This window comes from Loxodonta africana, chromosome 21 (genome assembly GCF_030014295.1).
Source record: "Loxodonta africana isolate mLoxAfr1 chromosome 21, mLoxAfr1.hap2, whole genome shotgun sequence".
In the NCBI taxonomy this organism is placed as follows: domain Eukaryota; kingdom Metazoa; phylum Chordata; class Mammalia; order Proboscidea; family Elephantidae; genus Loxodonta; species Loxodonta africana.
This window is the reverse complement of record NC_087362.1, coordinates 32996339-33021780: the sequence shown is the minus strand read 5'-3', so window position 1 is coordinate 33021780 and position 25442 is coordinate 32996339. Positions and strand designations below refer to the sequence as shown.

The window sequence follows — 25442 nt, the reverse complement described above, 5'->3', positions numbered from 1 at the left end:
GGATACCGATCACAGGCTCTGGCGGTTACCCGTGCCCTCTCAATGTTGCGCCTCTCCCTAGGAGGCAGGTACTGGTATTAGCCCAGTTCACAGGTGGAACCTGTGCTCCGTGTCTGCCTGCGGGGTGTCAGCTACACTGCGGCATCTGGACCTGGCATCCTCCCTGGTGGCACAGCCTCAAAATGTAAGACAGCGTGCACATTGACTCATGCCACTTTCTCTCCAAACTCCTGAAATGTGGTCCTTGTGCCCCAAACCACCCTGTCACCTTTCAGATGATTCCAAGGGTAACTTCAGTGCCTCGAGACCAAACCAAAAAACTAACCGATTGCTGTTGAGTCGACTCCGATGTGTGGTGACCCCGTGTATATCAGAATAGAACTGTGCCCCATAGGGTTTTCAGTGGCTGGTTTTTCAGAAGTAGATCTCCAGGCTTTTCTTCCGAGCTGCCCCTGCATAGACGAGAACTTCTAACCTGTTGGTTAGCAGTCGAGTGCGTAGCCACTTGCATCACCCAAGGTCTCTTCCTCCAGGGGCTGGCAAACTTCTTCTATAAAGGACCAGAGAGCAAGTAATTTAGGCTTCATGGTCACATATGTCTCAGTCACTTGCTTCTTTGTTATATTTGTTTTTTTTTAACGACCCTTTAAAAATGTAGAAGCCAGCCTAGCTGGGACAGGCGGTGATCATCTGTAGTGGGCGTGTGGGTGTGGGCCCCGAGGTATGCTAACTCATGTCCCAAAGGAGCCCTGGTGGCACAGTGGTTAAACGGCTCAGCTGCTAACCAAAAGGTAGGTGGTTTGAACCTACCAGCTGCTCCATGGGAGAAAGATGTGACAGTCTGCTTCCGTAAAGATTACAGCCATGGATACCCTATGGGGCAGTTCTACTCTGTCCTATAGGGTCTCTATGAGTGGGGGAATCCATTCAGGGTAACTACATCCAAGGCCTGCTGAGCTGCTCACGCACAGGCGCCTCTAGCCCTGACAACAACCCTCTGAAGTGGGCACTATGATCCCCATTTTACATACAGGGAAACTGAGGCACAGGGAAGTTAGGGAACCTGCCCAAGGTCCCACAGCTGGTCAGGGCTGCCGGAACCTTTGTTCTTAGCCATGATGCCCCACTGCTGCATGGAGTCTTGCTTCTTTGCTTCCTCTGTTCTCCCTGCCCCCTCCCCATTATGTTCATTGCAGAGGGAGCCCCAGGTCCTATTCCTGGCTTTTTCTGCGTCTCTCTTGCCTGCGTCCCCTTGACATTTGTCTCTTTCCCCACTTCCCACACCCCCCCACATCACCTTCTCCTCCCCCAAAATAGACGCCCACTGGAGCTGCCTTCGGGTTCCAGAAGCAGCTCTACCAACACCTGCTTCTCAGTGGCTGGCCAGCAGGTCACACAAGGCGAGGCGCTGTCCCTTCAGCTGTTTGGCCCACATTCTGCAACCTTATATTCAGGGCATGAGAACGCGGCCATGCACATTATCCACAGGCGGGAGTGGGAGCCCCAAGCAGTTAGCCTGGCATTGCCTGCTGGGCCGCCTTGGCAGCAGAGGCAGCTGGGGTGCAAGGCAGCCACAGGGAGAGGCTGTCCCACCATGGATCAAGTACCAGGGGCAGACTAATTGGTGTCCTGAAGCTGTCAGCCACTGGAGGTTGGTACTGAACTTTCCAGTACTGAAAATAGAGAAGTTGGATAGATAGTTTAAATGAGAGGAGATACAAGCAATAAATACATTGTTGTTGTTAGGTGTTGTTGAGTTGATTTTGACTCATAGCGACCCCATGTGACAGAGTAGAACCGTCCCATAGAGTTTCCTAGGCTGTAATCTTTATGGGAGCAGATCGCCAGGTCCTTTCTCCCATGGAGCCACTGGCTGGGTTCAAACCACCAACCTTTTGTAGGCGCTTAACCTTTTCGGAAATACTTACATTAAAACCATCAAAATACAAAATCATGACTAAGGCTTATTGTTGGTGAGGTTGCAAAAATTCATGTTACTGATGACAGCATAAACCTTTATCATGGTGTTCTTTCCCCAAACCATTTGTCAGTGTGTACCAAGGGCTATGAAATCTCTTGACACTCTGACCCAATAATCTCACTTCTGGAAACGTGTCTTAAGGAGATCACGTGTACAAATGAAAATGATAAAATGCATAAAGATATTCTTGGCATTGTTATTTATCATAGTGGAAGAAATTCTAAACGTCCAACAATTAAAAAAAAATACTGTGAATCCCTTAGATTATGTGGCCTTCAAAATGACAGCCATCGTGCCCATTTCAATGCAAAGAAATGACGATGCTATAATGTTGAGTGAAAGTAGGCAGAACACAGAATTGCACATGGGCCTTGATTCCAGCCTTAGAGAACTGTGCCTGTGTGAGTTGAGGTTGGAAGGGAACTTGTAAATCTGGGTAGAGTTGTGTTAGGAAGATGATGGGGCTCCCCCACATTTAAGCACCCTTTAATTTTGTCACAGTGTTCTTACCATTAAAAGTGGATGAGGCATCTTTGCCACTGGAACTTGCCCTCCCTGGAGAACAGCCAGGGTCTACATTCTGGCTGAGACTCAGACAAGAAGCTGTATGATCGTGGGAAGGCCGCACTGTCATCTCCTTGGGCCTCGGTTTCTTTTTCTGTACAATGGGACTTTGGGCCAGGAACCTCCAGACTCCTTCCTGTAGGCTGCCAACCTTGTCAAGATGGACATTGATGCAGGCTTTGGTGACGCGGCTGCTGGACCCTCTGAGCACTCACAGAGCACTTATTGAGTGCCTCCTGTATATGGACCCTGGGCTCTCTGACCTGTGGGTATGCTCTGATTACATCCTCCACTCTGCAGAGGCCGGGACACCATTCCCTGGGAGTTCTGAATGAGTGACGTTCCCACTGGAGACTCTCTCCTGGGGGAATAACCGGCTGTGGGACGTTCCTGGCACACTGGCTCCGCTGCCTCTTCCCACTTGAGGAAGCACGTTGGGATAAGAGTGAGGGGGACTGAGGCTTTTAGAAGGGGACATTGCATTTATTTCATTTTTTGTTTTTAAGGGACTCTCGTTTCTTGCCAGGTACTTCATTATTGCTGATAAAGGCTTGCAATACATGTAACTGATCAAGGCCCACAGGGAGCCATTTGATGGGGAAAGAAGAGTCTCTTCAATAAATGATGCTGGAAAAACTGGATTTCCACATGCAGAAAAATAAAATAGAATCTATGCGTCACACCACACACAAAAACAAATTCAAAACGGATTTAGGACTTAAATGTGCAAACGAAAACCATAAAATTCTTAGAAGAAAAAGCAGAGGCAAAACTGTCAGGCCTGGATTATTTAATAACAAAAGTACAAACAGCAAAAGACAAATAAATGGGGCCTCATTGAAATTAAAAACTTTTGTTCATCGAAAGACTTTATCAAACAAGTGAAAAGACAAGCTATTGATTGGGAGAATATCTTTGGAAACCATATACCTGACAAGAACCTAATAACCAAAATATATAGAAAACTTCAGTTTAACAACAGAAAGACAACCCAAGCATAAAATGGGTAAAGGACTTGAGTAAACATTTCACCAGAGAGGACATTCATATGGCCACCACACACATGAAAAGATGCTCAGAGTTGTTAGCCATCAGAGAGATGCAAATCAAAACCGTGATGAGATACCATTTCACTCCCACTAGGATGGGTAGGATTAAAAAAAATGTATCAGGAAACAACAGATGTTGGCGAGGATGTGGGGAAATTGGAACCCTTATCCACTGCTGGTGGGAATGCAAAATGGCATAGCTGTTGTAGAAAACAGTGTGGTGGTTCCTCAAAAAACTAAAAATAGAACTACCATAAAAACCAAACCAAACCCAGCGCCGTCGAGTCGATTCCGACTCATAGCGACCCTAGAGGACAGAGTAGAACTGCCCCATAGAGTTTCCAAGGAGCGCCTGGCAGATTCGAACTGCTGACCTTTTGGTTAGCAGCCATAGCACTTAACCACTATGCCACCAGGGTTTCCAGAACTACCATATAACCTAGTAATTCCATTCCTAGGTATATACCCAAAATACGTGAAAGCAGAGACTCAAAAAGAGACTTGTCCACCAGTGTTCATTGTAGCACTACTCACAATAACCGAAAGGTGGAAACAACCTAAGTGCCCATCAGCAGAAGAATGGATAAACAAAATGTGATACATATATACAATGGAATACTACTCAGCCAGTAGGAGAAATGAGGTCTTAATACATGCTATGATATGGATGGAGCTAGAAAACATGCTAAATGAAGTAAGTCAATCACAAAAGGACAAATATTGTATGACCTCACTTACATAAAAAGACAAGAAAAGGCAAATGTATAGAGGACAAAGTTTATTAGTGGTTACCAGGGGCGGGAGTGAGGGAGAAGCGGGGGTGAACAGTGATGGAAATATCACGTTGTTTAAAGGTAGGGTTGCACAGCCCATTGTTGTAATTGCTGTCAATAAGGTGTATACCTATAAAAATTTGAAACGGAAAAAGTTGTGTGATAGATATATTTACAACAATGACAAAAAAAGAGGAAGAGTAGCCGCTGAGGCTGCTTATGTACAACCAAAAACCTGAAGGAATTTAGTTTCTTGGTTTGAAGGGTTAGGGGCATGGTTTCATGGGACATCCCAGTTAATTGGCCTAATAACATGTTTAGTGCTCCCTTTGTACCTCCTAGTTCATTGCATAGTGCCTGGGGTCTTAAAAGTTTGCAAGTGGCCATCCAAGGCACAACAATTGGTCTGTATTCACCTGGAACAACAGAGGAAGGAGAGTCAGGAGTACGGGGAGGATATGGAATGGGTGGCTAATTGCCTCCATGAATATCTGCCTCCTTTGCCATCGAACTGGAGGAGCTGCATAGTGCTGTTACTGAACGTTTTGATCAAAGACTTCATAGAAGAACCCTGATCAAAAGGGGGAAAATGCTGAACAAAATTTTAAATTATCATGAACTGGAGACTTCCTGAAGTCTTGAAGGTTGAATGAACCCCCAAAACTATTGCCCTGAGTTAAGCTTTAAACCTTAAACCAAGTCTTTTTAAAACCAAAAAATAATTTAGCTTAACTAGTAAAAAATGTCTCCCTTAAGCTTATGCTCTTTTAAGAACTATCTATATGGCATCAAATTGACAAAAGCAACTCAGAAGGTTAGATAGGAACCTTAGGGAGCAGTGAGTTATGTTAAAGAGGGAAGAGCAACTCAGAAGAGGAGGATGAGAATGGTTATACAACTCGAAGAATATAATCAATGTCACTAGACAGTACACGTAGAAACTGTTGAATGGGCCTATGTTTTGCTGCGTATATTCTCAACAGCTACAGCAAAAGAAAATTGTATTACAAAAAGAGCCACAGGGTGGGGCGGGGGTGGTCTCTGCATCTAAGACCAGGAGGGTGGGCTTTGACGTAGGAGGGAGGTAAGAGCTGCGCCTGAGTTCCAGCTCTGCCATTTGTGTGCTGTGTGACCTTGGACATGTCACTTGCTGTGTCTGAGCCTCTCTTTGATAATCTGTAAGATGGGTGGCACGTTGTAGGCTCTGGCAAAGACACTTTTTTGTAAGCCCTTTGGCTGATGCAAACGGTGAATGTGCTTGGCTGCTAATCAAAAGGTTAGAGGTTCAAGTCTACCCAGAGGTGCCTCTGAAGAAAGGTCTGATGATCTACTTCCCCCAAACCAGCCACTGAAAACCCTGTGGGGCACAGTTCTACTCTGACACATGTGGGGTCGCCATGAATTGTAGCTGACTCGACGGCAGCTAGTTTGGTTAGCGCTTATAACGCGTTATCCACTACGGAGCTGGATCATTAACATCTAGGCTGGTGAGAACTGAAGGTGGAGGGAAGCCATGCATGAGGGGTATGTGTACCAGGACGCCATCCTGCCCTGCGTTCCAGGTGCCTGGAGGGCTTGCCAGGTAGGTATTACCCATCTGTGCTCTGTTGAAAAAGACAGCGAGGCCAAGGTGGCAGGTGGTTTGTCCTAGGCCACATAAACCCTGAGTGCTGGAGCTGGGAGCTGCTGCTAGTTAGGGTGCAGCAACCTTTGAACTCTTGGGTCTCACTATACCAGGGGACTAAGGGCATCTGTGTCACTGCATGCAAGCATTGACACAGGGCTGGTCGAATGGCTTCCAAACGTCCATGTGGAGGCCGCCCACTTACAGGTGACAGCTGAGGCTGTTCAGCTGTGTGTGTGAGGAGGGGCATCTGGGCCCAGAGTTCCAGAGACGTGGCCCCTGCTCATCTGCAAGCAGGGTGGGGCTGCTTCCCACTGCAGCCACCCCGTGCAATGCAGACCCCAGTGTGTGACTAGGAAGTCCCAGCCCTGGGGGCCCAGTGCCTGGACTTGCTGATCACAGGACCCCAGTAACTCAAGGTCATCTTTGGGCTCAAAGCCTGAGCTGGGGCCCTTGCAGGGGCAGAGGGCTTTGAGGGACACTCCCACCAGGGTGGGGAGGCCCAAGGAGAAGGTTCCCTTGCAGGCTTGCAGGCCTGAGAACAAAGGTCAGCCAGCTCTTGGCAGCTGTGCTGGGTCTGCCATATGGGAACAGAGGCGGTGGCAGTCCCCACAGAGATGATCTGTGACCGGTTCCATGAGAGAGAGAGGGCTGTGAAGTGAGGTGAAGGCCATCCCGGGCGTCTCTTGCCAGGGCAGGCGCTGGCATCAGCCTCATGCTACTGGGCGTATAACATCCCATAATAAGGGTCTGGCTATTTGTAGTCCACAGAAGCAGAAAAAAGATTGACATCATCGTGCAAAGATTGGGTTCGGTGAATGGATTGCCCACGGCCCCGTTCCCATGCAAGCGGCTTCTGTTCAACTGATGCAGGCTGGGTGAGGTGTCCCTTCCCTGGGGAGCCACCTGCATAGGACTGAATCGAGACCCCTGGAATTCATGTGCCCCAGGACCTGTGAACATGACCTTGTTTGGAAATAGGGCCTCTGCAGGTATAATTAAGTTGAGAGTATACTGGAGGAGGGTGGGCCCTCATCTGACGACTGGTGTGCTCATAAGAAGAGGGAAATTTGGACACAGATACACAGGGTCAGGCCTGGCACAGGGTAGAGTATCCCAAAAGGAAAGAGCAGACCTCCAGGGCCCTAGGGTCAGGCCAGAAATAGCACTTGGCTTAAAGTGTTACATGGATCAAAGGCGACATGGATACATGGGGTCTTGAGCTGGAAGTCAAGTGAGTGCTTGAGAGCTTGGACTCTGGGATTCAATTCCCAGGGACCAAATCCCAGCTTCTTGGCTTCTAAACACCGTGACCTAGGGCAGATCATTTAACTGCTCTGTGCCTCAATTTTCTTCTCTGTAAACTGGGGCCACAAAATGATTTCTGCTTTATAGAGTTATGGGAAGGGCCACATAGGCACTTAGAGAGGAGCCTGGCTCATGGCTGTTACTTATTCACTCAACACACATTTGCCGAGCATCTGCTCTACGCTCAACACAGTTCTGGGCTCTGGGGATTGGTCAGTGAGCAGGAAGGAATGCCCACTGTCGAGGAGCTGACCCTCCAGTGCTCATGATTATCACTGGACAAGTTAAGCTGGCTCAGGAGGGCTGGTTGGAGAGCACCGTTTTGGTTGGGGCTGAGAAACATTGGCCGGAAGCTTCTAGATGTGCAGAGCCTTGGTGACTGAGGGTTGGTCTGCCCTGGGGAGGTTTGTGAACCCTGCAGAATGTGAGAAGGTTCCAGCAGGTAGGTCCCTGAGCTGTTAGCCTCCTACCCTGTGCATTTCACCAGTGGGGTGCCAGGGCTTGAGTGGGCATGTGCCTTGCCCAGAGCTACATAGCGTGTGAGAGGTGGTGCCACTTCCAGACCCAGGCTCTTTGCCTCCCAACCTGCCTGGAGCTGTGTGTTGAGTGCAAGATTGGGGTCCTTTTTGTGCCTGCACATTCCTGCTGGGACCCAGTACATGCACCAGGAATAGCTGGCGGGGGGTCATCATCACGCGTCCTTCAGGGTGGGTGAGTGAATCCCAGGAAGTCAACTCTTCGCCTCTCCTAGGGTCTGATCACAGGTCCCCACAATGGCCATTGCACTCCTGGGCCTTTTCTTGCCCATGGGGGTGACGGAGAGTCCCCTTTTCAAGCCCAGACTCAAAGAAGAGATCATCTTTCCTTCTTTCACAACTCATAGTGCCAAGTAGGTGCCCTTTATAGTTCTTTTTTAATGACCGAGTGGATGTTACATGTCCCTCCTATGTACTCTAAGGGTCCATGTGGGTTTTAAAAATATTTTTGCTGCAAAAATACATAACAAAACATACACCTGTTCAACAGTTTCCAAGTATACCGATCAATGTGATTGGTTATGTTCTTCACATTGCATCACCATTCTCATTAACTCCACCCATACTGTTTCACCACCATTAACTTTTACTCTATGCGCCCTTTAACATTCTCCTCTGTGCTGTAGGTTTACTGTTGTCAATTTGATCACGTAGGTAGTGCTTTAAAAGAGCAAAATGTTCAAGGCTGACATTCTTTATTAATTGAACTAAACTATTGCTTTGTTTACAGATGACTCCATGGGGTAGTTTTGGTTCAGGATTTAAGGATTATTTCAGGACAATAGATTTAGGGGATCCTGTAGTCTCAATGGATCCATTAAGTCTGGTTTCCACAGAAATTTGGTATTCTGTTCAACATTTTTCCTCCTTTTGATCAGGATTCATTTATTAGTCCTTGATTGAAACATTCAGTAATGGTAACCAGGCACCATCTATTTCTTCTGGTCTCAAGGCAGAGGAGGTGGTAGTTCAGATCCATGCGGATTTTTAAAAACATAGATTTTATTTTGAAACTTTGGTTTGATCGAGAATAATCCTGGAGAGAGCTGTCTAAGAGTAGACTTGGGCCTGAGGGCGGACCCACTGAGGCCAGCATGGGTCCTTCCTGCCTAGGGATCCTGGACAGCCTTGTGCCATCTTTATAGAACTCCCCACTTTGACAGCATGAATACCCTGTTGTATTGTCCAGAACAGACAGATGTCCTTGCTCTCCTTCCATCCTGTCTCCATATCAGAATATCACTGGTCAGTCTTGGCAAGGCCACTCTGTCCCCTGGGTCCCAGCATCTGAACCATCTCCAGCATCACCTCGTTTCTTCTTGCACGTCCTAAAGTTACACATGAGGCCCCCCCGTGCCAGCTGCAGCCCAAGATTGTGGGGCCCCATCCTTGCCCTCCCCCCACCAAAAGAGCTATTGTGTGCCCACTTTGCAGATGGAACCACAAAGGCCCCAGGCTGGTGTTTATCTTTCTTTGTTCTGCCTAGGCCTGGGAAGGCCACCCCCTGTGTCTCGGCCCTGTGAGTGACAGTTTTCTTTAGGACAGATGAACAGTATTTCACAGAGTGACCCCTGACTGGTGGTGGAGGGGGGGTCCCTGCTGCCATTTTTGGCTGTTCCAGGTGAGCCGTGAGCTGCTACCATGACCAGCAAGCCCCAGCGGCCCAGACTCTGTGGCCTGAGGATTCTCACTTGATGGCAGGTAGAGCTGCACCTTGGCCCAGGGGCCAGCGCCCAACCCTCAGCCCTGCACCCTTGCTCAAGAGGCAGAGGGGGATTCCCAAAGCGAGTTCTCCACCCTTCTGGGCAAGAACCAACTCAGAATAACCCCTTGCCCTGATTTGAAGGGCCCTTTCTGGTCCCCCCGTTCCAGTGGGTGGCTATAAAAATAGCACTTGGTTTCGGTTAGGCGGTGGGGGCGGCGGGGGTCCGGTTTCCCTGCTCCTGGAGAAATTGCCGACCACATGTTGCCAGGAGCCTTGGCTGGGAGAGGCAAGCGCGGCTCCAAGCCGGCGAGCGGGCGGCGGCGCAGATGGAAACTTGATCACCCCCGGCTCAACAGACTGTTTGATTTATTTTAAAATCAAGCAGATGGCTGCAACAGGGGTTTGTTTAAGTTCAGCTCAGAGCCGGGCCCGCGGCCAGGGGCCTCGGGGCAGCTGTGCCAAAAATTTTTCAATGACTTTGGTCGTCAAACCACCCCTTCCCCTCCCTTTTGAACTTCAGCCTCACCACACACATGTAGGCCTTCTCGTGCTTTCTCTCCCTCGCCCATGTCCTTGCGGGCTCTGCCATTCTCTCTTTGTCTTTCGTCCCTGTTGCCTCAGTCTCTGTCTTTGTCTTTCACTTTCTGTCTGTCTCTCTGTTGTCTTTGTCTCCTAGTATATTTGTGTGTGTGTCTCTATCTCTTTATGCCATGTGGTCAGGCCAGCCTCTCCCGCCAACCCCGTGGGTGACCCATGGAAGAGGGGCCAGGAGGGACAGCTGAATTAGCCCATGGGAGCCTCTTTTTCTCCCTTTCAGTATGTCTCTGTCTCTCTCTGCCTCGCTCTCTCTCTGTCTTTCTGTTTTTCAGTGTATTTATCTGTCTGTGTCTCTCTGTCTCTCAGCACATCCATGTGTGTCTGTCTCTTCCTGCTTCACTTTCTATCACCCTTTCCTCCTCCATCACTCCTTTTCTCAGGAAACCATCCCAATTCGTCCTTCCTGCTTCCTCCATCCTCCTCTTGCCCTCCATCCTACCCCCCCATCCTGTCCTCCTAGCAGCCCCCTCCCCGGCTCTAGCCCAGCAAGGCACATGGGAGAACAGGCCACCCTTGTGGTCCCCACGCTCAGGGTCCTCTGTGCTGTTACCTCAGAGACAGGGGGACTGGGAACACCAAGGTCCCAAAGGTAAAACCCTGTACCAGCCAGCCCTTCGAGGTCACGTGGCTCAGCCCCCACTTGGAGGCAGGTCCTGGGTCACCTCTGCAGCTGTCCACTCCTGGGCGGTGGTGGGTGGGGTGGCCTTGTCCCTGATGGGAGCCCCACCATGTGGCTGGTCCATACTCTCCCTGAGAGAGAGGGAGACACACACACATAGTTGAGCATGCACATATGCACACACTGCTTGTTAATGGAGCCAGTCATACCTCCAGCCCCTCAGAGGGATTAACTGGTCCCCTGTTAAAATGTCAACAGACTGCTCCACTCCCAAGGCTACCTGCCGGGCCCCAGACCACCCGCCAGGGCTGCCCACTTGTCTCTGTCCCCTAACCTGGCCCAGCACCCCATGCCCGAGCCTCTACCTCAGCCTCCTAAGCAAGGCGAGGCTTTAAAATAGCAGCCAGATCTTTAAATAATCCCAGGTCCCCAGAGGGCCACTCTCCAGGCTGGGCAGGGCACCTCCAGCCTCCCAGCACCAAGGGGGGCACCATGTCACCCTGGCCCTAGCTTGGGCTGAGGACAGACCCCACGTCACACCCTCCTGGAGCCCGTGTTTTTCCGGCTCTGGGTGGAGAGGCTGCTCTCTGGAGGCCCTGGTGGGCTGACTCAGCTGACCCTCCCAGCCCGTGTTCCACGAGTCACCCAAGGTAGGGTAGGCGGGAGAAGCTGGCCTGGCCACATGTCACTGCTGGTCTGCTCAGGCTGGGGGCCTCCAAGGACCAGCAACTGGGGGAGAGGGCAGGACACTGGCCTTATGGCTCCCTTCCTCTGGGCCTGGCCAGCCGTTGACCCTGCTGCCCCTCTGGCTGCCCTAGGCCTCTGGTGGAATGACCTACACACTCCTGCAAGGTGGAGGCACGCATCCTCCTCCATCAGATCTGCCCAGAGCTGGGCCCACGGAGACCTTGGGGACAGTTACTCATGTTTGTCTAGAATGTCATCATGAGGGCACAGGCCCCACGTTGGGGCCAGAGCAGGGGTCCTCACCTAGGGCCACTCCCCAGCCCTGTGTGGGGCTATTAGTCAGGCCGTCTAGATCCTTAAAATATGGGCTCCACCTTAGCCTGAGGGAACACTTTGATGTTCCAGTCCACCTGCCTTAGAATTCCTCCAGTCTGTTGTTGATGGTTCACACCAGCCCACTGGGAGCTTTAGAGCTTGAACAAATCCTGCAGGAGGTTTACATGCATTTTTCAAAACAGCCCCTTCCCACCCCTGAGAGCCGCGCACCAACATATCTTTGGCTGATTGAACGATTTAGAAATTGTAGTGAAACCCGGAAAAAGGAAAACCCGGCCAATTAAGCAGGCCTCCTGGTCTCGCCGCGTGGACCGCTGAGGGGAGAGGATACTCATCCGAGACGCCCTCTCGGAGGTTTGGAAGCTCTTTTTATTGATTTTCTGTCCCACTGTCTCCCACTAGCCTCTCCCACTGTCCCTCCCCGCAGAAGTTTGTATCTGCCGCAGAGTCTTATTCACATGGTGACTTTTCTTCCTATTTTTCTGAGTGTTTTATCTTTTGCATGCAAAAGAGGAAAAGTAAAATTTTTAAATGGTATATCTGAAAAGCGTGTTTGTGAAATTTTTCAAAATCTCATTGTCCAGGTGGTTTTACCAGATTGATTTTTTGGTTTTTGTTTTCTGACGGGTCGCGTGCAGGGGCATCTCTGTTCTTGAGGTATTGGGCGTCAAACTCATCACACCCTTGGATTGTGATCTCAGATAAAGACAGAAAACTTTCTTCAAACCTACCATTAGCGGAACATCTTTAAATCTCCAGACTTGATGCCAAATGGGGCCGGCACCATTTTTTTTTTTTTGTCTTTTAAAAAAATTGTGGTAAAATACACATTACATAAAATTCACCGTTGTAGCCATTATTCAAGCGGCACCTACTATATTTACACCACTCTGCAACCATTACCACCATCTAGTTCCAGAACTTTTTCATCACCCCAAATGGAAACCCCATGCCCATTACCAGCACCACTTCTAGAAAGTTCCTCCTGTCTCAGTCCTTGGGTAAGGGGGTGGCATCCTGGGACACTAGTGGACAGAACAAAGGAACAGAGAACCAGGTAGAAAAACCTGCCCTTGAAGATGGGTGGGGGGTTAGGGGGTGGATATGGAGAGCAAGAAGAGGGGAGAAGGCCAGGGAAGAGGAGGTTAAGAATCACAGAGGCAGGATTCCTGGAGCCAAACTCATTAAAAAAATCCTTGGTCTGGTTGGCAGTTGAGAAAGCATTTTTATATTTGGGTTTAGCTTGAGGCTCTACAAATTAGTGTGGTCTGTTCCAGCTCTGGTTTATAATGTAGTCCAGTTCCCATCCTAATCCCTGGGTGCCTGGGTGTCGAGACCCCAGTGGTATCCACAGGCATCAGCATTCCGCAGGGGTGTGCTGGGCACCTCTTGTGTGCCAGGCCTAGTTCTGAGCAATGGGGGTGCAGGCGTCAAAAGGACAGACACGCCCTGCCCCTTCACATCTGCCTTCTGGTGAGGAAGACTGGCAATAAGAAGTGAGTCCATATACAGTGTGGTGTCACCTAAGATAAGCGCTACAGACCAGCTCGGGGGGCAGGAGGGAGGCGGAAGCATGGCTCTGTGGGTATCGTGGGTAGGTGGGGTGACCAGGAGCCTCTGAGCAGAGCCTGATGGAGTGAGGGGCAGCCAGGTGAGGATTGTTGCAGGCAGAGGAAATAGAAAAATGGTGTATGAGTATCCTTGGGCTCCGAGGACAAAGTACTACAAACTGGGTGGCTTAAAGCAACAGGAATGTAACCTCTCATCATTCTGGAGGCCAGAGCCTGAAATCAAAGTGGCAGCGGAGCCACGCTCCCTCCCGAGGCTCCAGGGGAGGATTCTTCCTTGTCTCTTTCAGCTTCTGGTGGTTGCTGGCAGTCCTTGGCTTGTGGCTGCCTCACTCCAGTCTCTGTCGCCATCTTCTTACGGCCACCTTCCCTTCTCTGTGTCTCTTCTCTCTCTCTCTTTTTTTTTTAGCTCTAATATATTATTTTCAGTTTGATAAAATTTACATATAGTGAAATGCACAGATTTTATATGTACGTATTGATGAGTTTTGATATGCTTGTATACACTTCATAACTATTGCCTCAATCAAGACATAAGACATTTCTGTAACCTCCAAAAGGTCCCCTCTTGTCTCTGTGCCTCTTCTTATAAGAACACCAGTGATTGGAATTAGGGCCTACTCCTAATCCAGTATGACCTCACCTTAACTTTGATCTTAAGTACATCTGCAGAGACCCTATGTCCAAACAAATTCACATTCATAGGTACCAGGGTTTAGCACTTCAGCATAGCGGGGACACAGTTCAATCCATAACACAAAGTAAATACAGAAGCCCTGAGCAGGGAGTGAGTTTTGGGTTTGTAGGGAAAGCAGGAGGCCAGTGTGGCAGGAGCGGGTGAGCATGGAGGCGGGTAACAGGTAGGGTCACGGTGGCTGCAGGGGCTGGAGGACATCAGGCCTTGGAGTTTACCCTAAGTGGGAAATGAATCTGTTGAGGGGGTTTCCTGGAGAGGTATGGCCTGATTACCTACTGCCCACATCCCTCGAGCTGCTGGGTGGAGAACAGACCCAAGGGGGCCAACGTTGGCAAGGTCTCAGAGCGTACGTGGAGCTTGTGTTCCCCTTTCTTACCCTTCAGTCACTCTGATTACTTCGCAGAGAGAGTCTCAGTTTGGTATCACTGCCTTTAATGCCTTTGTAACACTTGCTGATAAGGGCAGTGGTGATTCAGTAGTAGAATTCTCACCTTTCATACAGGAGACCCAGGTTCAATTCCCAGCCAAATGCATCTCATGTGCAGCCGCCATCCATCATCGGAGGCTATGATGCTGAACAGGTTTCAGTGGCGCTTCCACACTGAGATGGACTGGGAGGAGAGGCCTGTCAATCAATTCTCCTGAAAATCAGCCAGTGAAAACCCTGTGGATCAAACGGTCCGATCCTGTCACGCATGGGGCTGCTATGAGTCAGGGCCTGACTCCGTGTAAGCTAGCAACCCCACCACCACCACCACTTCCTGTATTAGCTAACTATTGCTGTATAACAAATAGCCCCAAAACCTAGCAGCTTAAAACAGCAAATGTTTATTGTCTCACAATTTCTGTGGGTGAGGAGTTTGGGAGCAGCTTAGCTGGGTGGGCCGACTCACGGTCTCTCATGAGCTTGAAATCAAGATTTCGTCCGGGGCAACAGTCAACTGAAGGCTTGACCAGGGCTGGGGGATCTGCCTCATATGGCTATTGGCTGAAGACCTCAGTTCCTTACTAACTCTTGGCAGGCAGGCTCAGTCCTTTGCTATGTGGGTCTCTCCACAGGGCCACTTGAGTGTCCTTACGATATGGCAGCTGGCTTTCCCCAGAGTGAGCACTCCAAGAGAGAGCAGGAAGGAAGTTGCTCCCCCTTTAATGACCTAGTCTCGGAAGCCACACAGTGTCACTTCCACCATATTCTATTCATTAGAAGTGAGTCACTAGTCTGGCCCATGCTCAAGGGCTCACCTCTTGAAGGGAGAAGTGTAAAGAGTTTGTGGCCATATTTTTAAACCACCGCACTTGCCGATCTCTCTTTTTAATAGAGAGGGAACAGGCCTCAGGCCCAGAGCCTTCCTCAGGTAATAGTATCTGGCCAAAATTGAATAACATCGTTTGGTTTTCACAGTATGTATTTTTAGGATTACCATCAATTTATGTTGCTTGATACTGATTTTCCTTTTATGGTAGTCATATAAATTTCAAGTTTATTTAAGCTTAAAAAGAGGGTTGACTTAAAGAAAATTAGGAAGTAAAATTAAAATGAAGGACAAGTGGCATGAGTATGCCAAAAAGTGTGGCAGTGGAACACAGACAGGCAGGTCTGGGGCTGAGAGTCAGGGCTCTGGACCCAGAGGGCCCAGGTTCAAATCTTGACTCAGCCACTTGCAACTGTGTGGCCATGGGCAAGTATCTGACCTTTTTGGGCCTCAGTTGGAAAGAGTAGCATGCTTCCTGGTGCAGTCGTGAAGATGGCATAGGTTGGAATAACTATAAAAGGGCCTGGCTCGTAGCCTGAATGTATTAATGGCTCAGTGAGTGTCCCCTGCTAGGAGAGAGCATTGTATTTTCAGCCATGCCACACTGCCTATGGAGCTGTCCTTGGCTACCACGGAAGGGTGATGTGTGTGTGTAGGTGTGTGGGTGAGTGTCAGATGAAGGACAAAGGAGCTACTACCCTTTTCTCTGTGCTCACTCTGAGCAGAGGTAGCACTTGTTGGTGAGGGTGGGGGAAGGCTCTTTTAAGGGGCTTTTCATCTTGTCAGAGAACTGAGGTTACCCATGACAAAATAACTGAGGCAGTGGTCAGTTCTTCCTCCCCAGTCCAGCTGCCCACCCACCCATTCATCCACCCACCCACTCCACCCACCCACCCATCCATCCATCCATCCGTCCGTCCGTCCGTCTTTTCTATCCACCCATCCATTTGTCCACCATCCATCCTTCCTTCCATCCATCTTTTCTACCCCATCCCTCCATCCATCCTCCGCTCATGTCTTCTGTCCACCCATTTGTCCGTTTCTCCATCCATGCATTCACTCACTCTTTCATGTGCTGCCACAGGGGGATGCAGCAGTGAGCAAGATGGGCAAGGTCCTCCCTCATGGGACTCACAGTTGAGTTGGGGGAATCAAACATTAAACAGAAAAATCACTGCGGAGACAATGCCATGCTGGAGTACACACTACAGGAGGAGGTGTGGCAGGAATGCCAACTTTCACAGGAGCTGGCATTTAAGCAGAGGGGAGTGGGCGTGTGGCCCTCTGAGGACAAGGTGATCCAGGAGAAGGGCACAGCACATACACAAGAGCAGAGGTGGGAACATGTTGGGCCTGTGGGAGCATGTAGTCCAGGCTGTCAAGGAGCTCTGTTGATGGGCTGGGGCTCCTGGTGAAAAATAAACGGATCAGAGAGAGGGATGATGTCAGGAGCTGGGGATGGGTAGGGCTTGAAAGGCTTTGCAAAGGATTTGCTTCGTTTTGTTTTTCCTGTGGGTACCAGGGAGCCATTGAAGGTTTTTGAGCAAGAGAAGGTTATAAACACTATTCATTGGACAGCAATGTGCAGGACAGCTTGGTGAGCAAGGTTCTGGGGCCAGGAGCTATTGAGAAGGCTGTCAGCACAGTGAATGGCCAGGCTTAACCACAAAAAACCCAAACCCGCTGCCATCGAGTCGATTTCGACTCATAGCGACCCTATAGGACAGAGTAGAACTGCCCCATAGAGTTTCCGAGGAGCACCTGGCAGATTTGAACTGCTGACCTCTTGGTTAGAAGCTGAAGCACTTAACCGCTACAGAGGCTCCAAGGTCAGCAAACCTGGGTTCACATCTGTGCTCTACCATGCTCTAGCTGTGCAGCCTTGGGCAGACACTCATGCTCCCTGAGCCTCAGTTTCCTCCTGTATTAAATGGGAATAATGATAGTGCCTATGTCTTGGGGTTGTGGTGGGGATTCAGGGAAGTGTTGTGAAAAGTAAACCGCACAGTCCCTAGCTACAGTATATGCCTCACGTTAACTGCTGCTGCTCTCCAGGCCTGTGAGCACAGCATGAATTGCAGGCAGCAGGCAGAGACAGGCAGGAGGGCAGACCCATCGTGTCTGATTAGCTTTGGGGAGAGGAGGTAGGTCTGCGGCGAAATATTGTGGAGTCCAGGTGATCAGCTGGCAGAAAGCATCTGCTCTGAAGAGGAAATCCAGCAGAAAAATGCGAGTCATCTCCTGCCTCAATTTACCCTGCTGGGAAGGACCCTGGGGTCCTTCTGTGGTGCAGGAGAACATACCTGAAAGAGTTAAGCTGTCTCCAGTTCAGCAGCCTGTTTCTGAGCTGTGCAGGGCCTGGGTAGCCGACAAGCCAAACAACTGTTTTTGAGTCACTCTTGCGCAGCTGCCAAATGGAATTGCTTCCCCACACTCAGCTTTTCAGCGGGAGGGGCAGAGAGACACCGGCTTTCTCAACCTAAGATGAAATAAATTGGCTAGGGATCTAGAAGCAGAGCCTGTAGAGGAGAGGGGGGCATCTCTGGACCAGGGGCCAAGAGGACGCCCACCTTGTGGGCTGCGGGCTGGCTCCTGCTTTGGCAGGGCGGTAGGGCCAGCGGGCGGAGAGGACGAGCGGCTGCATCAGGGGACAGCTCTCCCCGCAGTCGGCGGCAGGCTGGAGCCAGCTGCCCTGGGCTTGGCAGGGCGAACACAGAGCAAGTCAGCTCAGCCTCTGCTCTGCCAAGGCCGGGAGCAGGCCTGCGGCTCCTGTTCAGCTTCTGCGGGCCTGGGCCTCCATGCCTGCCCGTTTTCCCCTCAGCCCCAGCCTGGCCTCCCCCTCTATGTTCTCTGACTTGCTAATAACAGCTGATATTTATTGGGCACTTTCTGTGTGCCAAGCCCTGTACTAAGTGCTTTCACATGCACTAAGTTATTTAATACTCACAAATGTTATTCCCATTTGATGGAGAAGGAACCTGAGGCTCAGAGAAGTTAAGCATCTTACCTTAGATCACACAGCCAGCAATTAGTAGAGCTGAGATTTGAACCTAGGCAGATTGGCTCCAGAATCCATGCTCTTAACTGCTTCACAACACTGCCTCCCACAACCACTAGCCAGTGAGAGCATAAACCACAGTCCACAGCCCCGAGTGTACAAGAAATGACCTTTTCCTGAACTCAAAGTAAATCCAAGTATATTCTCTTGGCCCTTTCCTCGTGGTTGCAAGATGGCTGCCATAGCTCCAAACATCATGCTCTTACACAATAGTATCCAAAAGTAGAACAGAAGGGGTAGAGGAGTATCTTTTCCTTTTCTTTTTGGGAAGAAAACGTTTCCCAGAAGTTTTTCACAAACTTAGGCCCCGTTGTCTCAGGCTGGGTCACATGCCCATCTAATTGCAGGGGAGGCTGCGAACACAAGTATCTGAACTGCTCAGCCTCTATAGTGGCAGGAATGGCTGCAGGGTGGGCATCCCAGAGTGCCTGTCTTATCACCAATCCTCATTGCAGCTCTAGGTGGTACTGTCTCCACTTTACAGATGCAGCAACTGAGGCTTAATGATAATGGCCTTGCCTGGGCTTTTTTAACTCCACCCCACCACTGAGAGCCTGGACTGAAGCTTTGTAACCTTGTTGTGTTTAAAAACTGCCTCTAACTGGAGAGTCAACCTCTGGCAAACAAGGACAGAGTATTTCTCTTTACTGTGTCCTTGTCTGGCTCAGGGATGGCCATCCAAAAGGTTCTAAATCACACTGTCCTGTGTTGGAAGGGCTTGTGTTACCTACGCGCCTTTCTGTTGCAAGTGACACAAACCCAACTCAGACTCGCTCTAGCAAAAGGGGGGTTTATTGACTCATGTGACTAATGGGGGTGATGTTAGCTTCAGGCACCCTTGGATTCAGGGGCTTATCCAGTGTCTCCAGGCCTCTGCCTCTCTCCATCCTCAGCTCTGCTTCCTCCTCTGGCAAGTTCTCATATGCTGTCAGAGATGGCCAGCAGCAGTTCAAGGCTGATTTCAGAGGGTCAGTGATTCCAGAGGGACAGAAGAGAGAGTCCTAGCAAATGTCCCAGGCCAGATTCTGACTGGGGCATGTGCCCACCCCTCTAGAGAGGAAGAGAGACCTGTTGATTGACAGCCCCATTGGGTGGGGGAGGGACAGATGCTACAAAAAAAAAACCCCAGTGCTAGTTAGATAAAATAGAATTGTTGTTTACTGCAGGTGAGTGGGTAGAAGGAGAGAGTGATGGAAAGATGAGTGGATAGGTGGACAGACAGATGAATGGATGGATGGTTCGATGGATGGATGGATAGGTGGATGAACAAACAGGTGGAGAGATGAGTGACTGATGGATGGAGAATGGATGGATGAATAGAAAAGATAGATGGGTGGGTGGATCGATGGATGTACAGAAAAGATGGATGGGTAGATGGATGGATGGTTAGAGGAATGCATGGATGGATGGTCAAATGTACAGATGGTTGGACGGATGGATGGATGGACGGACAGATGGATGGATGGATAGAAAAGGTGGATGCATAGGTGGATGGATGGTTAGAGGGAGGGAAGGAGGGAAGGAGGGATGGATGGATGGATGGGTGAATGGGTGTGTGGATGGATGGATGGATGGATGGGTGGGTGGGTGGGTGCGTGAGTGGATGGATGATCAGATATATGGATGGATGGATAGGAGAAAAGGAGTGGCTGGTGTATTTAACCCCCTCTTTTTGCCTTCTGTAGAGGCTCTCTGGGCAGAGCTACCTGTGTGAGCAGGTACATTGGGTTTTCTCTGTCAGCTACCTGGCTAGACTCGAAGTCTACCTAAACTTTCAGTTTCACTTCTGAATCAGGGTCATTTCTGCTCCTTCCTCCATATCAGAAACAAACCTGTGTCTTATAATACTCACTGTTCCTCAACACAAAATGATGCCTGATCACAATAGAAAACTTGAAGGGTACAGAACAATCTGCAAAGCAAAAGGAAAGTCATCCGGTGCTGGCCCCTGGGGACACAGTGATGACAGCTAGGAGAGGTCTGTCCGGTGGCTCTTCTCCACACCTATGAGTGCCAGTACCCACCCGCCCCCCCACCCCTGGTTAGGGAGTGCCAGGCCACTTCCCTACAGGGAGGGCAGGGGGGAGGCAGAAGAGGACACAAAGAGGCAAGCCTTTTTGGCAGGCAGGCCAGAACCAGGGTGTTGGCCTTTGGTAGGTACATCCCTTAGAAAGCATATGTTTGGTGCAACAAGGCCACAACGAGCCAAGCATTTTTACGATTTGCTCCTTCCAAGCCCCCAAGAATATCCCAGGAGAAGTTCCGCCTTGTCGTGCCTCCCAGGCCCACTTTGCAAAGACCCACCTTCCTCTATCAGGTGCCAGCGTTCCTGTCCACTTGAGTGCTGATGCACTCCCCTCAGACTGCCCCCTTCACACGAAAGGTGGGGGGCTCAGGTCCCCTGGGAGGACTCAGCTCCAACACTCTCAGATGGGCAATTGGATGGAGCACAGGTAAGCACAGGCTCTGTGGACAGAAAGAGGGAGAGGGTATGTCCTGGCGCCTCGTCCTGCTCAGGATGTGGCTGCCGGAGCAAAACGGGCAGCCTCTCCAGCTGTAGTCTTCTGCTGTGTGGGCCCAGGGGAGTCTGGCAGTCTACTTCCCATGTGAAGCCTGAGGCATAAAGGAGTCAGAGTGAGAGGGAATGTCCGCCCACCTTAGCCTTCCTCCCCAGACTCCAGCAGGTGGGCTTCCACCCATACCCAGTCCCCTGCCCTCTGATGCTCTACCTGATCATTTGGGGTACCTGGCTGTTGTTCTGCCTAGAGTGCTGGCTCCTTTTCAGCCCTCAAGTCTCAGCTCGAATGTTACCTCCTTCCAGAGGCCTCCCCAATTACCTCAGCTGAAGAAAGCTGCTCTCCACCCTGTTGCATCTTCAGGATCTCAACCCTGTGTTTGTGTCCTTTATGATATGAATGAATGAATGACTTCCATCACAAATGTGTGAAGCATGTGAGCCTGGGCAAGTCTCCAGGTTGCTAGGTGTGTGGGGTGTGTGGAGGGAATCAGAGGGGGCAGGAGCAGGGAGGGATGCCTGCGTTCTGGTCCCAGCTTGGCCTCCTGGGGGCTGGCAGCTGTGGACAGCTTACCCCTTCTGGACACAGATAAATGCGTGGGGACCAAGGGTCCTGCCTGCTGTCCCCGCCGAGACTCTGCCACCTCATTATTTTCCTCCCTTGAGTCCATGCCTGAAAGGTGTAGTGTCTGCCAAACCATGCTTATCAGCCAGTCACTAATTCATTTCCTCATTTTTTATTAATCAAATCACTCTACCACTAGCCGGAGCTTCTGATTGAGGTGAACCTCCCGTCGAGGCCCTGGGCTGACAGAATTGATGTCCAAAGCAAAGGAACAGGTTGCTGAGCCCGGCTGGAGCCTGTGCTGTGGCTGCAGGGAACAGGTCGGCCCTCCAGAATATGGAGAACATCTCCAGGGGCCCATTGCTCTCATCTCTTATGGGTGGAAATTGTTCTGACAGCCGTGTGTGCGCCTGCGGGTTCATGTGTGTTCATGTGGGCTATGCACACGTGGGGTGTGTACTCATATGTGTGCACCTGGGCACATGTGCGGTGTGTGGCGCATGTGTGCATGCACAAGTGTGGTGTGTGTATATCCATGTGGTGCCAGTGTGTGGTGTGTTTGTGTGCATGTGTCTGGTGTGCATGTGCGTGCAGGTGGTACATATGTGCACAGGGAGCATGTGTGGTGTGTGTCTGCACACATCTGTTCATGTGTGTGGCCTGTGTGTGCAGGCAGCATATGTGTATGTGTTTGGTGTGTGTGTGTGTGCTATGCGTCTGTGTGCATGGGTGTATGTGGGGTGGGCGCAAGGGAACAGCTGGGCAGATGGGGAGGTTCTCGGATGATTAACGAATGGCCTTTGGAAGGAGGCGCCGCATCCATCTGACACTTCTGGCAGGTTCTGAGCTTGGCGCCCTGCCTGCCTCCTGGCAGGCCCAGCCCAGGTGAGTCTGCATTCCCAGCCTGGGTGGCTGGGGTGGGGGCAGCTGGCCTGGAGGGGACAAGGGGCCCTCTGCACAGCCCCCCCAGTTTGGGCCCAGGCCCTTCCCACCCTTGTACCCTTCTTCCCCCCATCATGACAGGGACCACCTGGGCAGTAGCCCAGGAAGTGGTTCCTGAAACCAGTGTACCTCAGAAACAACCCCTATAATAAATACAGATGTCAAAGCTTCCTCCTCAGGGACACTGGTTCACTAGAACCAGACCAGGACCCAGGAATCTGCATTTTAACCAGAATCCTGGGATCTGATTCTGGCGGACTTCTGATCACACTTTGAGAAACCCACCTAGTGTTACAGGGAAGCCTTGGTAATGCCAGGCAGACGCTCCCCCTCCCCCATCCCAGGTTTGCCCTTCAGGCACACCTTCCCTCTGCCTGTCTTTGCTGTGTGAATTTAGGCAAGTCGCTTTACCTCTCTGGGCCTGCCTGCTTCCTCATTTCAAAATAGTAATCCTGCCCCTTACTGGTTCTGGGACCTCTCTAGCCTCAGTTTCTTCATCTGTTCAATGGGGTTAATCCCAGTACTGGCCTTGGGTTCGTGTAAGTTGCTGACACGTGGACCAGCCCTAGCAAAACGCCTGGTAATTCCATGTGGTCATAATTATCACTTCTGTTCTCAGCCCTGGAGATGGGGTGTGGGGTTAGTTGGGGTGCAGTGGCTCATGTCAGAGATCGGGGCAGGGAATGTATTTCCAGATGCTGGTAGTGGTAGTTGAGGTTTACTGAGCCCTCAAAGGCCCTGTGGGCTGTGTCTTCCTCATTCCCAATTTACATACGAGAACACCAAGGCCCCAAACCCACTGCTGTCGAGTCGATTCCGACTCATAGCGACCTTATGCCCAGAGAGGGCATATTAGAACTGGTGGCCGCACTACGACCCTGTTCTGGCCCATGACCCTCAAGTGGGAGATGGGTGAGGCTGAGGGTGCCAGCTCCTCTCACCAAGCAGTCAGGGAGGACGGTCTGCAGCCCTGGGAACGTAGGCTTGTGGGGGCGGGGCGGAGGGGCGGGCAGGAACCCCAGCCTCCAGCAAATCCGGCCCAGCTGGGGGATTAGTCCGCATCTGGCTCGGTTTAAACCAAAGAAACAAAGGCGCTGCCGGCGCCGTTATTTGGGGGGGGGGGGGGGGGAGGAGAAGGGTGGCTGCCCTCTTAGGAGGGGAGCGGAATCTGGGTTCTGACCCCTCAACAGGCTCCCCTGAACTCCCCGCACTCCAGGGAAAAGACCACAAATCTCTGTATGGGGGGGGAGTGTTCTTGGGGTAGGGTGATGTAGAAGGGAAAGTCTGGGGGGGTGAGGTCACTCCTGGGGGGTCCTGGGAGCCCCAGGCTCCCCACATATGTCCTTCGCAGGCAGCTCTGCCCAGCCAAGGGGGGCCCCCCGCCTGGGGGACAGGGGTAAAGAGTGCCCCTGCCCCTGTGCCGGGCCCTAGATTCAGCACCAGGTCCCTCCTCTCAATCACTGGAGGGAAGCATCCAATAAAACAGAAAATCAGAACAAGCCCGCGCCCCTCCTACCCCTCTCCTTCCACCGCCATTGGGGCGCTCTGGCCTCACCCCTCATAGAGGGGTCGGGGCAGGCCTTTCTGGTCCCCCTGCCACGCCCCACTATAAGGCGGGTTTCCCTGCGGAGGGGGGCGTGGGTTCTGGCCCCCCTTATCGCCACGAAGGGGCTCTGGCCCCTCCCTCATGCCCTGGGGCTTAGGTTATGTTCCGGCCCCTGCCCTACGGCAGCGGGGTCTCCCCCCTGGCCCCCGGGAAGGGCGGCGGCGCGGTGCCAGGCGGGCGGAGGCGCGGTGTGAACGCGGCTCGCTGGAGCCAGGAGCTGACCTTATTAGCGCCGGGGCAGCTGCGGCGTGCACATCTGGCAGCGGCCACCGCCCCGCCCCGCCCGTGCTGGCCTGGCGTTACCTTCCAGGAATGTTGGCAGCGCCTCGTGCATCTGGAGAGCGTTTCTGGGGCAGCCGGCGCCCCCTCCGACGCCCCCTCCGGCGCCTAGCCTGGGGCGGGGGTGGGGCGCGGCCGCTCCGGATTTCCTGGCCCCCCTCGCTTGGCTGCCTGATGTCCCTTTTGGGTAGGGCCATGGGCTGGGCCACAGGGACCGCCCCTGTGGACAGAAAAGAGGGAAAACAGGGCTTAGCTTTCTCACTGTGGGGCCTGGGGAGACCTCAGAGACCAGCTGCTGGTGGGGGTGGGGGAGGGCCCATTTGACAGAGGTGGAAGCTAAGGCCTGGCAGGTCAAGCTTCTTCCTCAAAGTTACTGGGGCACTCCCCACTCCCAGCACCAGCAGAGGCTGATTCTTGTGTTAAAATAACAAAGGTAGAGGTGGGATAAAGCCCATCCAGGTTCATTGTCATACCCACTGTGTTGCATTCTCCTTACTGGGCTGGAATCCCTGGGGCTCAACCCCTGCCCAGCACAGGGCAGGGGCACAGGGATGACATGAGCAGCGAAGCCACCCTATCTCTTGTCTCTAAGGCTGGGATGGTCTAAGCTGTGGAGCACACTCCGGACTGCCTGGGTCCCCCAGTCTCAGCACTTCCTAGTTGGGTGACCTCAGCACAGACAGCCTCTCTGTGCCTCAACAGCCTCATCTGTAAAATGGGTTGGCAAGAGTACCTACTTCATGCACCATGTGGAGCTCGGGTACAGGGTGTGGGTGGTAGTGGCTGCTACTCTCGTGGGACTACAGTGAGCAGTTCGTGTTGGAGAGAGTGGATCATGTGTGCATAGGCTAGGGCTATCAAGTGGTCTGGAGCAGAGGTCGGAGGGTAGGTTGGGGTAGCTGTGAGATTATGCATGCTTGCTCCCTGGGCCCAAACACCTGCATCTCTTCGGACTTTGTGGTTGGGCCATGGAGAGCCCTTGAAGGTTCATGAGTAGGAGAGTGGCCTGTGGACCTCCACGCCTTGGTTTTCTCTCCTGCCTTGAATGCAGCATCCTGTGGGCTGTGAGGGAACACTCCAGGCAGCCTGTAAAGCCTGCAAGCTGTGACCCCCCTGCTCCCTCCAGCGCCCTGTACCCCTCTCTCAGGCCACTGCACCCTCTCCTTCCCGCCCTTGCAAA

At 51.6% G+C, this 25442-nt stretch overlaps 1 long non-coding RNA gene across 2 annotated transcripts; it reads right to left on the bottom strand.

Annotated features, from left to right (window-relative positions):
- Positions 1–15757: 15757 nt before the first annotated feature.
- LOC135228357 (uncharacterized) lies at positions 15758–24380 on the bottom strand. 2 transcript variants are annotated; one of them, XR_010318835.1, is made up of 4 exons: positions 24287–24380; positions 20660–20821; positions 17601–17776; positions 15758–16705 (listed from the first exon to the last, which is right to left on the bottom strand). It is a non-coding gene; the product is annotated as an uncharacterized LOC135228357 (long non-coding RNA). The 2 variants fall into 2 exon arrangements; XR_010318834.1 differs by having other exon boundaries at positions 24206–24301.
- Between the last annotated feature and the right edge of the window lie 1062 nt (positions 24381–25442).